This window comes from Somniosus microcephalus, chromosome 3, assembly GCF_052327205.1.
Source record: "Somniosus microcephalus isolate GS21.2 chromosome 3, FLI_Smic_1.0, whole genome shotgun sequence".
NCBI lineage: Eukaryota > Metazoa > Chordata > Chondrichthyes > Squaliformes > Somniosidae > Somniosus > Somniosus microcephalus.
In genome coordinates, this window is record NC_140989.1 from 324,905,195 (window position 1) to 324,919,736 (window position 14,542).

The window sequence follows — 14,542 nt, forward strand, 5'->3', positions numbered from 1 at the left end:
TATTGGAGTAGTGGCTTGGTGCAATACATTTAAAATGTGCTGCTGGACATTTGCAAGGCTTTGGCTCTTAAAGGAAGACCTCTGAGAACACGACTTGCTCCCAGTCCTGGGGGCTCTAGTTGCAGTCCCCCTTGGGCTGCAGCATGACATTGAACAGAGGCAGCAAAGGGGACAAGCTGTTCGCAGAGGCAGGAGGAGGAGGAAGAGGAGGAGGAAGAGGAGAAAGCACAAGAAGAGGAGGCAGAAGAGGAAAAAGCAGAACATGAGGAAGCAGAAGGAAGCCCCTTTCTGGCTGGGATATCCAGATCGAATCATCCGGCTGCAGTACCAGTGAACACAACCCCAATTCCCCTTTCAACATTTGTCCCACACCTTACCTTCCCTCAGTTACTGACCATCACAGCGTCCTCTTGGCCACAATGCTGAAATAAAAGCCATCACAAAGCAAACTTTCCAATCCAACTTTATCCATATATGCATCCAGTATTACATCAAAAAAATCAACTAATCACCCTTGTGTATTCCCTTAGTGAGTGTCTTGTGTGTGCCTTTGCCTGTCCAACTGATGTTACGATGTTCTACCCCAGTGGCTGCAGCATGGTGGAAGGCTGCTGAGTGCAGATGGCCTTGCTGGATGAACTCGAGGGGCTGGTGGCTGGGAGTGTGAAATCAAATGACGGTGTTTCTTCTTCTTCTTCTTCTCCCTCTTTTCCCTCTTCTTCTTTGCTCCCTCTTCTTCTCCTCTCTCTTCTTCTTCTCTCCCTTTTCTTCTTCTCTCTTTTTCTTCTCTCCCTCTTCTTCTTCTCTCCCTCTTCTTGGTCCCCACTGGCTGGGCAAGCTGGATTTCTTGGGTGTCTGAAATGAGGAAGGCACAAGGGTAAGATTGTGGTTAGGGGAAGGGGGTTAAAGCAAAAGATGCCGACATCTTGTAGACTTTCAGCCCCACCGTTGGCCAAGGGCTCAGATATGCCCCTGCCAAGAATGGCCAGCACCCTCTCCAACAGGTTGAGGTGAAGCTAGCGATGTGAGTTGTGCCTCGTGTTTGCTAGGTGAGTGATGGGAGCAGGGGGCCGTGCTTTGAGCAGTGTGTGAGGCTAGTAGTGCAGTTGGTAGGAGATGGCTATTGAAGATGCATTTCCTACATTACAACAGTGACTATGCGTCAAACAAAAGTACATCATTGGCTGTAAACCGCTTTGGGATGTCCTAAGGTTGTGAAAGGTGCTTAAAGCTAGTCTGCTACTTTTCAAGGCAGAGGTGTGCTTCATGTTTGGTAGAGATTGTTGGTGGATGAGTGAGGCTAGGAGGCATCCAGCATGCACAGAACATGTGACTGTAAGAACATAAGAAATAAGAGCAGGAGTAGGCCATTCGGCCCTTCGAGCCAGCTCTGCCATTCAAAAAGAGTGCGAGAGCAGCGGTGAGAGGAACTGTGAGAGGAGCAGCAAGAGCAGCAGCGGTGTAAAGAGCGCCAGAGGAAGAGGAGGCAGCAAACCTGGGCGAGACCAGAGCGTACTCTGTTTAATTTACAGTTTTAAAACAGCTACCGGGTATTTAGCCTTTTTGTTCCCTCGGTTCCAGTGGGAAAATATCTGCAACTGCCCCATGTGAAACATTTGAAATCAGCTCATTGTTTAGGCAGTCATAGGCACAGACCCACAGATGTGGGTTTTCCCCATATATGGTGCTCCATGACTCCAAGAGCGAGGGATTTCACTTAGGTTTTACCACTTCATAAGAATTATTCCAGAATAGATCATCTCCTAATAGCAAATTATCTAGCACAGGGGATGCAATATAGGGGCCAATTGTCATCCCCTCCACTGGGTGGGAGCGAGCCACAAGTGCAGTGAAAGTCGCGACGCAATACTTAATGTCTTGTTCCTGACAACATAGAATCATAGAAAGTTACAGCACGGAAGGAGGCCATTCCGGCCCATTGTGTCCACGCCGGCCAATAAAGAGCTATCCAGCCTAATCCCACTTCCCAGCTTTTGGTCTGTAGCCCTGCAGGTTAGAGCATCCCAAGTGCACATCCAAGTACTTTTTAAATGTTGTTCTGGACCAATGAACATTTTATGTGTGCAGATAGCACCCTCTGGTGGTGGTTATTGTGTTAACAGTTTGTATGCTGGAAAGGTCATCTGATCTTTCTTCCTGTGTGAGGTCATTTGACCTTTGTTCCTTTCTTCCTGTGAGAGGTCATTTGACCTTTGTTCCTTTCTTCCTGTGAGAGGTCATTTGACCTTCCTACCTTTCTTCCTGTTGACCCCAGGAAGCAGTTTTGCTAGGAAGAACCTGACTTGAGTAATGGAGAATCTGCCATGAGAGGTTCCATTCACAATCCAATGTAATCTGATTTCATATGTTAGGCCAAGCGCAATATCTGTGAGTATCTTTGTTCCTTAGCATAATAGCAACGTTGTCAGAGTAATATTTTGATAATACTATGTTTATAAAAGGTTAATATTTGATAGTTATAGAAGTTAGTCCAAATGTTAGATAGTTATACAATTAGTCCATTCTACTGTTGTAAATATGTTATATCTTATGTAATATCGAATGTATAGTACTCAGTTTATGTACAAAACATACTTTGTCTTTGTTTACAGTTTCACAAATTTGTTCGAGTAAAGGCTTCAAACAGCAAACGGCTTCAGAAGAATTATTTTGAATAGAGTGTTTAACTTGCTGGATAACTAGATAGGAGCACGTCTAGCGCGGCCAGTACAAATGTGGTTAGGGTTCCTGCCTCTACCGCCCTTTCAGGTAGTGAGTTCCAGACCCCCACAACCCTCTAAACCTTCCCCCAATTACTTTAAATCTGTGCCCCCTGGTTTTTGACCCCTCTGCTAAGGGAAATATGTCCTTCCTATCCACTGTATCTAGGCCCCTCATAATTTTATACACCTCAATAAGGTCTCCCTTCAGCCTCCTCTGTTCCAAGGAAAACAGACCCAGCCTATCCAGTCTTTCCTCATAGCTAAGATTCTCTACTCCCGGCAACATCCTTGTAAATCTCCTCTGTACCCTCTCTAATGCAATCACATCTTTCCTGTAATGTGGTGACCAGAACTGCACGCAGTACTCTAGCTGAGGCCTAACTATTTTTATACAGTTGAAACATAACTCCCCTGTTCTTGTATTCTACGCCACGGCTAATAAACATAGAAACATAGAAGATAGGAGCAGGAGTAGGCCATTCGAGCCTGCTCCGCCATTCAATGAGATCATGGCTGATCATCCAAATTCAGTACCCTGTCCCTGCCTTCTCCCCATATCCCTTGATCCCTTTAGCCTTAAGAAATATATCCAACTCTTTCTTGAATATATTTAATGAACTGGCCTCCACCGTCCTCTGTGGCAGAGAATTCCACAGGTTCACCACTCTCTGGGTGAAGAAATTCCTCCTCATTTCAGTCCTAAATGGCTTACCCCTTATCCTTAGACTATGACCCCTGGTTCTGGACTCCCCGGCCATCAGAAACATCCTTCCTGCATCTAGTCTGTCCAGGCCTGACAGAATTTTATAGGTTTAGATGAGATCCCCACTCAATCTTCTAAACTCCAGTGAGTATAAGCCCAAGCATTCCGTATGCCTTCTTAACCATCTTATCTACTTGGCCTGCTACCTTCAGGGATCTGTGGTCATGCACTCCAAGGTCCCTTTGTTCCTCTACACTACTCAGTGTCCTACCATTTAATGTGTATTCCCTTTCCTTGTTAGCCCTCCCCAAATGCATTTCCTCACACTTCTCCGGATTGAATTCCATTTGCCAGTGTTCTGCCCACCTGACCAATTTATTGATATCTTCCTGCAGTCTACAGCTTCCTTCTTCAGTATCAACCACACAGCCAATTTTAGTATCATTTGCAAACCATTACCCTCTGCTTCCTGTCTCCGAGCCAGTTTTGAATCCAACTTGACACTTTGCCCTGGATCCCATGGGCTTTTAACTTTGTGACCAGCCTGCCATGTGGAACCTTATCAAAAGCCTTGCTAAAGTCCATATACACTACATCAAATGCACTACCCTCATCTACCCTCCTTGTTACTTCCTCAAAAAATTCAATCAAGTTTGTCAGGCACGACCTTCCCTTAACAAATCCATGCTGACTATCCTTGATTAATCTGTGTCTTTCTAAATGAAGATTTATCCTGTCCTTCAGAATTCTTTTGTATCAACATCCTTGCCGCCACCATTTTGGTGGGGTCCTTGCAATGCTTAGCTCAGTCGCTCGCTGAAAACAGGTGGGCATCTCATTAGCCCATGAATTCATGCTCCTCATGGCCCCACGAAAATTGACCCTTACGATGCCCGACTCTTTGCAGCCGTCCCCTCAGATTGCATCCCCCCTCCCTTTAATTTACCTGCACCGACTCTGCTCTGTGCTGGAGCGGGCAGATTTTCGGACCCCTCCAATTGACGAGCTGCTCAAAATGCGCAAGCAGTTTACCGACAGATAGTAATGAGGCCCGCCCGTGGAAACTGGTAGGACCACTCCCTCAGCACTGGAGTGAAGTACCAGTTCAAGTCCTGGATTGGGGCTTCAGCTCATAGTCTTCTGAATCAGAGGCCATCAACTGACACTTATGCCTTTGAGATGGCGCAAAGGGTAGTGACATGGACCGAACCCAGGGCTGGCATGGGTGTGATACCAATAAGAAAACCAATGCAGCAGCTTCAGCTCTGCAGAGTTACCAAAGAGAGGCTAAACCCATAGCTGGAGGTTCTAGGAAATATTCTGCTCAATTTCAGGCAATGAATACAAGGTTAGGTTGCCTTCTGCAGACAGTGGGGGAAAAGTTCGGTGGCGCCCCCTTTGGGGCGCTAACGTTGGTTAGCACCACTGCTCCATAAATTCAGTAGTAGCACCCCAAGCAGGAGGTGGGGCACTACTGGAAGTGCTCCCCCTCCTTCTTGGAGCGCTACCAGTGAATTTCACGGTGCTACGTGCAACAGCGCCACGCACGTTGCACGTAGCATCACGTCCTTGCAGGCCTCCCTCCCCTGATTAAAGGGGAGGGGCCTAGCACTGCACACACCGGGACCCTGCTGGGCCACTAGGGAGCGGGGTGCCGGGAAAACAGGCCGCCACTCAAGAGGAGTGCTGGGCTGAGCGATCGCTGCCGGCACCCCAAAGAGAAAAGGGGAAGAGAGCAGGTGCTGGCAGTCGGCCAGAAAAGAATGGCCGCCTGACACCTGCCCTTCAAGTAGCGCCGCCGCATCTGCAAAGACGCCACCCTGACCCTGTTGGACATATCGTCCAGCGATAGGTCAGGGGACACAACCCAAGGTTGCGGCCCGGGCGCGAGCAGGGCGCTGCGCCCGGTGATGATGTCATCACCGGTGGTGCAGCGCCACAGGGCGCTACTGGCTACCGCCGCCGCTAACCTCCCACTGAATTTCGCAGGAGACGTTAGCAGTGCGCGCCCGGGCGCTAGGGGATTTGCTCCCCGTTAGCGCCCCCAAAGCAACCCAATTTTTCCCCCAGTGTGTTGGGAACATAGGAACATAAGAAAAGGAGTAGGCCATTCAGCCACTGGAGCCTGTTCCACCATTCAATTAGATCATGGGTGATCTGTGTCTTAACTACATATACTTTGGTTCCGTAACCCTTAATACCCTTGCCTAACAGAAATCTATCAATCTCAGTTTTTAAATTTTCAATTGGCCCAGCCTCAACCGATTCTTGAGGGGTAGAGTTCCAAATTTCCACTACCCTTTTGTGAAAAAGTGCTTTCTGACTTCACCTCTGAACGGCCCAGCTTTAATGTTAAGGTTATGTCCCCTTGTTTTGGACTCTCCCGTCAGAGGAAATAGTTTCCCTCTATCTACCCTATTAAATCCTTTAATCATCTTAAACACTTCAATTAGATCGCCCTTTAATCTTCTATATTCAAGGGAATACAAGCCTAATCTATGCAACCTTTCTTCATAATTTAACCCCTTCAGCCCCAGTATCATTGTTGGGGTCATTGAGCCTCTCTAATACTTAACATTTTGCATCCAAACATGATTAACTGCAGGAAACGTGAACTGCTAATTATGCTAAAAGTGGCATTACCATTACAGTAAATAAGATAGAAGCAGTAGACATGCAAGAATTCTACAACTTAAGCCCTGATTTTAACTCGAGGCGCGTTTGGGGCGGACAGAATGTGGAGCAGGGAGGAAATCTCTATGGAAACCTCGGAGTGAGGCCCGCATTTACCTGCAATCAAACCCGATTGAAGACCACATTTACATTTCTCTGCACTGTCTCCTACCCAAAGCCGGCGGGAATGACATGAGCCAGAGGGCGGGAGTGTGAAATTGAGTGGGAGGCCGACAACGCCATGGACGCAAGGCAACAGTCCCCGGCAAGTTAGTGAGGAGGGTGTCTGGGCCATTCGTGGCCAGAGATGGGGGGAGGGAATACCCGGGGGCAGAGTTTCCTAGCTGAACAGTAAACCCACCAGCACCCGGTAGAACGGGTTTCACAAATGTCCTGCAGTTTTTAACTGCAGGGCTCCTTTCATTTTTTTTCTGTCAGTTTCATGCCCACAGGCAGCCTGATTGACAGGCAGGAGGCCTGTTGGGCGGAAAGCCTGAGGCACAAGGCCGCGGCTGAGGAGATCAGGTAGGTCTAGTAGGGGGGGGTGGTGAGGGAGGGTGGTCTCGATCGCTCAGCGGGTCGTCCAATCGTGGGGTGGGAAACAGACAGATCACGGCAGCGGGGGTGGTTTACTGGGTAGCTTTTTGGCCCAGGAGGAAACACTCCTGCTCTCCCTGGCCCACAAACAGTGCTGTAAAAGCACTTAACTGATGCATTCAGCCCTTCTCGCCTCCTTTCACCTGCCGGGTTTTCCGAGCCCTGGGAAACCCAGCCGACGTGAGTTAAAAATAAAATGACTGTTAAACTGAAGGCCGGCAGCCTCATTATAATATTTAAATGACCAACCCGCCGCCTACGAGCTGTTTGGTTGCTCGCTCCTCGTCCCGCCTCCATTAAAACCGGAAGTGGGCAGGTTCGTGTCAGGTTGGGTTCCTGTTTCAGAATTTTTGAATTTTAACCCCTGACATGACCCCAACCCACCCGTTTTTGGAAGTTAAGATTCTGCCCAATCAAACTCCAGGGCCACGATTTCGCCTACCTGGGCGGCTTCATGGCGGGAAAGGTCGGTGGTGGGCCACGAGCACATTGCTGTCTTTATTCTACTGAAAAAAAAAGTTATTGCCATAATGGGCCTTGTTAAGCCTGCCCTGCGCGTTCCCCGACCCAATGAAAAGGTACAGGTCTGGTGACATCAGTGCTGACACTGTAGGCGCTGGTATATTTAAAGGGGCCATGGCCCCATTTTATCTCACTTCTGATCTTGACAGGCTACAGTGCTGACAGTGGTTGAGGGAGGTGAAAATGGCTTCCCAGAGGCAGAGGGCCGCTCCTCGCTTCAGCAATGACTCCCTTCATGTTCTTTTGGAGGGAGTCAGAGCACGCAGAGAGGTTCTCTTCCCTGCCAGTGGGCAGAAGAGACCTCCCCAGGAGACCAAAGCAGCCTGGCTGCAGATAACAGAAGAGGTCACAAGCAGGTGTGTGGTGATGCGGACCTGGGTGCAGTGCTGCAAGCGCTTTAATGATCTTCTAAGATCAGGAAAAGTGAGTATAAGGCCACTATTACCTTTATGCTGCTGTGCCTGTTATCACTTCCCCATCACTCTGCATTCCCAACCCTACACCTGCACATCGCTACCTAATGCAACATCCCTTGCACCTTCACCCATCCCTCTATATCTATCTACATTATCACATCCCCATCTTACTATGCACCCCTCACACTCACCCTCATCCTATTGCAATGACACCAACTAACAATACTAAAGGAGGAAACTTGTTATTGCCACCCCACTCCATCATAGAAACATAGAAACATAGAAGATAGGAGCAGGAGTAGGCCATTCGGCCCCTCGAGCCTGCTCCGCCATTCAATGCGATCATGGCTGATCATCCAAATTCAGTACCCGGTCCCTGCTTTCTCCCCATACCCCTTGATCCCTTTAGCCTTAAGAAATATATCCAACTCCTTCTTGAATATATTTTATGTATTGGCCTCTACTGCCTTCTGTGGTAGAGAATTCCACAGGTTCACCACTCTCTGGGTGAAGAAATTCCTCTTCATTTCTGTCCTAAGAGGCCTACCCCTTATCCTTAGACTGTGACCCCTGGTTCTGGACTCCCCGACCATCGGGAACATCCTTCCTGCATCTAGTCTGTCCAGTCCTGCCAGAATTTTATAAATTTCAATGAGATCCCCTCTCATTCTTCTAAACTCCAGCGAGTACAAGCCCAATTGTCCCAATCTCTGCTCATACGTCATTCCTGCCATCCCAGGTAGCAGCCTGGTGAATCTTCGCTGAACTCCTTCCATGGCAAGAATATCCTTCCTCAGATAAGGCGACCAAAACCGCACACAGTACTCAAGATGTGGTCTTACCAAGGCCCTGTACAACTGCAGCAAGACATCCTTGTTCCTGTACTCAAACCCTCTCGCTATGAAGGCCAACATACCATTTGCCTTAACCGCCTGCTGCACCTGCATGCTTACCTTCAGCGACTGGTGCACAAGGACACCCAGGTCTCGTTGCACTTCCCCTTCTCCCAATCTATTGCCATTCAAATAATAATCTGCCTTCCTGTTTTTGCCACCAAAGTGGATAACCTCACATTTATCCACGTTAAATTGCACCTGCCATGCTTCTGCCCAATCACCCAACCTGTCCAAATAATCCTGTAGTTTCTCAGCATCCTCCTCACAGCACACACGCCCACCCAGCTTTGTGTCGTCTGCAAACTTGGACATATTACATCTAGTTCCCTTGTCTAGATCATTAATATTGATACGCTTATCAATTACTCCATAGAAGACGATGAATCAGGAAGGTGATGAAAAGGCTTTTATTAACTAGAGAACAGAGCATGCCTCTCGTGGGTGGCTGGTTCCAAGAAGGAAGTGAGTCGGCGAAACCCCCACCTTTATACCTGGTCATGTGGGCGGAGTCAGCTGAGGCATGCCTTGGTACACAGCGCCACCCAGAGGTAACAATATACAATAACAGTGGTTTACCACATTCACCCCTTGTTTAAAATTAAGTCCGGCGGGGTGAAGGGTACTACAAGTTCGTGTAGTTAAGTCTATCAGGAGGCCTTGTCTGACGTCCTGCTCATCGTGGTGGCGGCGACGGTGTTGCAGCATCCAACGTCGGATCTGGTGTCTGGGTGGTCAACGAAGGGTCCTGGGGCTCCGGCATGTCGTCTACAGGGGTTGGATTGGGAGGGGTGGTGGGGGATAACGGTGGTAGTTCAGGGGTACCCGAGGGTGCGAGATCTCGTATGGAGACCATGTCCTCCCGCCCGTCTGGGTATGTCACCCAGGCATACTGGGGGTTGGCGTGTAGGAGGTGCACCCTCTCGACCAGGGGGTCCATTTTATGGGTCCTTACGTACCTCCGCAGTAGGACGGGCCCAGGAGAAGTCAGCCATGCCGGTAGCGAGGTTCCCGATGTGGACTTCCTGGGGAAAACGAACATTTGCTCATGAGGGGTGGCATTAGTGGCAGTACAAAGCAGTGACCGGATGGAGTGGAGCGCCGCAGGGAGGACCTCCTGCCAGCGAGAGGTCGGAAGGCCCTTAGATTTTAAGGCTAAGAGGACGGCCTTCCAAACCGTCGCGTTCTCTCTTTCCACCTGGCCGTTCCCCCGGGGGTTGTAGCTGGTGGTTCTGCTCGTAGCAATGCCTCTCGCTAGCAGGTACTGCCGAAGTTCGTTGCTCATGAAAGATGAGCCCCTGTCGCTATGTATATAGCTAGGGAACCCGAACAAGGTGAAGAGGTCATTCAGACATTTGATGACCGTGGTACTGGTCATGTCTGGGCAAGGGATGGCAAACGGGAAACGGGAGTACTCATCAATTATGTTGAGGAAGTACACATTGCGGTCAGAGGAGGGGAGGGGCCCTTTAAAATCGACGCTCAGGCGCTCGAAGGGGCGAGTGGCCTTGATCAGGCTTGCTCTGTCCGGCCTATAAAAGTGCGGTTTGCACTCGGCACAGATTTGGCAGTTCCTGGTCATGGTCCTGACCTCCTCGATGGAGTAGGGCAGGTTACGGGATTTGATGAAATGGAAGAACCTGGTGACCCCCGGGTGGCAGAGGTCATTGTGGAGGATCTGCAGTCTATCAACCTGCGCGTTGGCGCATGTACCACGTGATAGGGCGTCTGGGGGCTCATTTAGTTTCCCGGGCCGGTACAAGATGTCATAATTGTAGGTGGAGAGTTCGATTCTCCACCTCAAGATCTTGTCGTTCTTGATTTTGCCCCTCTGCTTATTATTAAACATAAAAGCTACTGAACGCTGGTCAGTGAGCAGGGTAAACCGTTTTCCGGCCAGGTAATGCCTCCAGTGACGCACCGCTTCCACAATAGCCTGGGCCTCCTTTTCGACAGAGGAGTGTCGGGTCTCGGGGCCCTGGAGGGTCCTTGAGAAAAAGGCCACGGGTCTGCCCGCCTGGTTAAGGGTCGCAGCTAGGGCGAAGTCGGATGCATCGCTCTCCACTTGGAAGGGGATCGACTCATCCACTGCGTGCATTGTGGCCTTCGCGATATCGCTCTTGATAAGAGTGAAGGCTGCACACGCCTCTGGTGTCAGGGGGAAGGAGGTGGATTTGATGAGGGGTCTAGCTTTGTCTGCATAGTGGGGAACCCACTGGGCATAGTAGGAGAAAAACCCCAGGCATCTCTTCAGTGCTTTTTGGCAGTGGGGGAGGGGTAGCTCCATTAGGGGGCGCATTCTGTCGGGGTCGGGCCCGATGACTCCGTTCTCCACCACGCAGCCGAGAATGGCGAGGCGTTTGGTGCGTAACATACATTTCTCTTTATTGTATGTTAGGTTCAGCCGTTGGGCCGTACGGAGGAATTTTTCTAGATTAACGTCATGGTCCTGCTGGTCGTGGCCACAGATGGTGACGTTATCCAGATAGGGAAAGGTGGCCTGCAGCGCGTTCTCGTCAACCATCCGGTCCATCTCCCTTTGGAAGACCGAAACCCCGTTGGTGACGCCGAAGGGAACCCTAAGGAAGTGGTAGAGGCGGCCGTTCGCCTCGAAGGCAGTATACTGGCGGTCCTCATGGCGGATGGGGAGCTGGTGGTATGCTGACTTAAGGTCAATGGTGGAGAATACTTTGTATTGCGCAATCTGGTTGACCATATCAGATATGCGAGGAAGGGGGTATGCGTCCAGCTGAGTGTACTGGTTTATGGTTTGGCTGTAGTCAATGACCAGGCGGCATTTATCAGTGGTTTTAACGACTACAACCTGGGCTCACCAGGGGCTAGTGCTCCCTTCGATAATGCCCTCCTTCAAGAGCCGCTCCACCTCAGAGCTAATGAAAGCTCTGTCCCCGGCGCTGTACCGCCTGCTCTTGGTAGCGATGGGTTTACAGTCGTGGGTGAGGTTAGCGAACAAGGGAGGGGGGGGGACTTTTAGTGTGGAAAGGCTGCAGGTGGTTTGCGGCGGGCGATTTAAAAGGTGTTGGTTGCAGACTGTGAGTGGGGGGAGGGGTCCACCGTATGCTAATGTGACACTTTTAAGGTGGCACTGAAAATCCAACCCTAGCAGCACGGCAGCGCAGAGACGGGGCAGGACTAGAAGTTTAAAATTTTTATATTCTGTGCCCCCAACCGAAAGGGTCACCACACAGTAGCCGCCGACGTCCATTGAATGGGACTTGGACGCCATAGAAATCCGATGGCGCGTCGGCAGGACCGTGAGGGAGTGGCTACGTACCGTGTCTGGGTGAATAAAACTCTCTGTGCTCCCGCTGTCGATTAGGCAAGCGGTGGCGCGGCCGTTTACCGTGATATCCATCATGGAGCTGGATAGATGATGAGGGAGGGCTTGATCCAGCGTAACGGAGGCCAGTGTATGGCTTAGTGAGTCGGTATGGTCGTCCGACGAGACGGTGGTCGAGTCCGGAGACGAAGTGGCGGTTGAGTGCGGCGGATAAAATGGCGGCGGCCATGCGGCCGGAGGTGCACAAAATGGCGGATAAGATGGCTGCCCCCATGGTTCGCACGCGGCGCTGCTGGCGTTCGCTGGTTTCCCCCTGCAGGCATTGGCGTAATGGCCTTTCTTCCCGCAGCCCGAGCAGGTAGCGGTCTTAGCCGGGCAGTGCGCTCTAGGGTGTTTTAACTGGCCACAGAAATAGCATTTTTGGGCCTGGTTACGGGGCATCGCTGCGGTTCTTACCGGGGGCGGCTGTCCCAGTTGATTTTGGGACATCGCTGCAGCAGTTGGTGCCGGGGGCGGCGGTCCCATGTCCCACGGTCGCGATGGCCATGGCGCGGCGCCGTTACGTGAGTATGCTTTGAGGTTTCGGTGGGCCGCATCTAGCGAGAGCGCAAGGGCTACAGCCGTCTTCAGGTCGAGCTCCTTGCTTTCGAGCAGTCTCTGCCGGGAGTAGTCGGACTGGAGGCCCCTGACGAAGGCATCACAAGTAAGTCCCTCCGCGTGCCCCGCAGCCGTTACCTCCTTACAGTCGCAGTCTCTGCAGAGTGTCTGTAACGCCCGTAAAAATGCCTCTACCGATTCCCCCGGTTGCTGCCTGCGGGATCCCAAGAGGTGTCTGGCGTAAATCGTGTTCACTTGGCACGTGTATTGCCCTTTTAGTAGTTCGAGGGCCGCCGTGTACGTAGTAGCGTCCCGGATGAGCGTATATACTTGAGGGCTCACCTGGGCGGTCAAAACTTTTAGTTTGTTCTCCTCCGATGTCACGGCGGAGGCTCCTAGGAAGGATTCAAAGCAGCTCAGCCAGTGTTCGAAATTGGTTGATGAACCCGCTGCTTGAGGGTCGAGGTCCAGGCATGCCGGTCTGAGGGCTCGCAGCAACGCCTGCTGTTGTTGCTGTTCAGGTGTCGCCATTTTACTTCTAGTTAATAAAATTGATACGCTTATCAATTACTCCATAAAAGACGATGAATCAGGAAGGTGATGAAAAGGCTTTTATTAACTAGAGAACAGAGCATGCCTCTCGTGGGTGGCTGGTTCCAAGAAGGAAGTGAGTCGGCGAAACCCCCACCTTTATACCTGGTCATGTGGGCGGAGTCAGCTGAGGCATGCCTTGGTACACAGCGCCACGCAGAGGTAACAATATACAATAACAGTGGTTTACCACATTTATATATTGTGAATAGCTGGGGTCCAAGGACCGATCCCTGCGGTACCCCACTAGTCACTGCCTGCCACTCGGAAAAAGACCCGTTTATTCCAACTCTTTGCTTTCTATCTGCCAACCAGTTCTCTATCCAAGTCAATACCTTGCCCCCAATCCCATGTGCCTTAACTTTACACAATAATCTCTTATGTGGGACCTTATCGAAAGCCTTCTGAAAGTCCAAATACACCACATCCACTGGTTCTCCCTTATCTATTTTACCAGTTACATCCTCAAAAAATTACAGTAGATTAGTCAAGCACGATTTACCTTTTGTAAATCCATGTTGACTTTGTCCGATCCTGTCACTGTTTTCCAAGTGCTCTGCTATTACATCTTTTATAATGGACTCTAGCATTTTCCCCACTATCGATGTCAGGCTTACCGGTCTGTAATTCCCCGTTTTCTCTCTACCACCTTTTTTGAATAGTGGGGTAACATTAGCTACCCTCCAATCCATGGGTGCTGTTCCAGATTCCATCGAATGTTGGAAGATGATCAGCAATGCATCTCCTATTTCTAGGGCCACTTCCTTAAGTACCCTAGGATGTAGATTATCAGGCCCTGGGGATTTATCGGCCTTCAATCCCATCAATTACCCTAACACCATTTCCCTACAAATACTGATTTCTTTCAGTTCCTCCCTTTCATCAGACCCTATGTTCCCCGACATCTCTGGGAGGTTATTTGTGTCCTCCTTTGTGAAGACAGAACCAAAATATGTATTTAATTGGTACGCCATTTCTTTGTTCCCCATTATAAATTCCCCTGATTCTGACTGCAAGGGACCTACGCTTGACTTCACCAATCTTTTTCTCTTCACATATCTTTTAAAGCTTTTACAGTCAGTTTTTATGTTCCCTGCAAGCTTACTCTCATATTCTATTTTCCCTTTCGTAATTAATCCCTTTGCCCTCCTTTGTTGAATCCTAAACTGCTCCCAATCCTCTGGATTACTGCTTTTTCTGGCCAATTTATATATCATCTCCTTGGATCTTATGCTATCCGTAATTTCACTCGTTAGCCAAGGTTGATTCACCTTTTTAATTTTATTTTTATGTCAAACTGGGATGAACAAATTCTGTAGTTCATCCATGCGGTCTTTGAATGTTTGCCATTGCCTATCCACCATTAACCCTTTGAGTGACAGTCCCCAATCAATCCTACCCAACTCGCGCCTCAGACCATCGTAGTTTCCTTTATTTAAATTCAGGACCCTAGTCTCTGAGTCAACTACTTCATTCTCCATCTTAATGAAGAATTCAATCATATTATGATCGCTCCGACCCAAGGG

At 49.8% G+C, this 14,542-nt stretch overlaps 1 long non-coding RNA gene across 1 annotated transcript in view; it reads right to left on the bottom strand.

Moving 5' to 3' along the window:
• Positions 1-447: 447 nt before the first annotated feature.
• Positions 448-14,542, bottom strand: part of LOC147122198 (uncharacterized) — an 80,505-nt gene continuing 66,410 nt past the window's right edge. The window contains exon 4 of the long non-coding RNA XR_015077702.1: positions 448-855. This is a non-coding gene — a long non-coding RNA (uncharacterized LOC147122198). The remainder of the gene's footprint in view (positions 856-14,542) is intronic.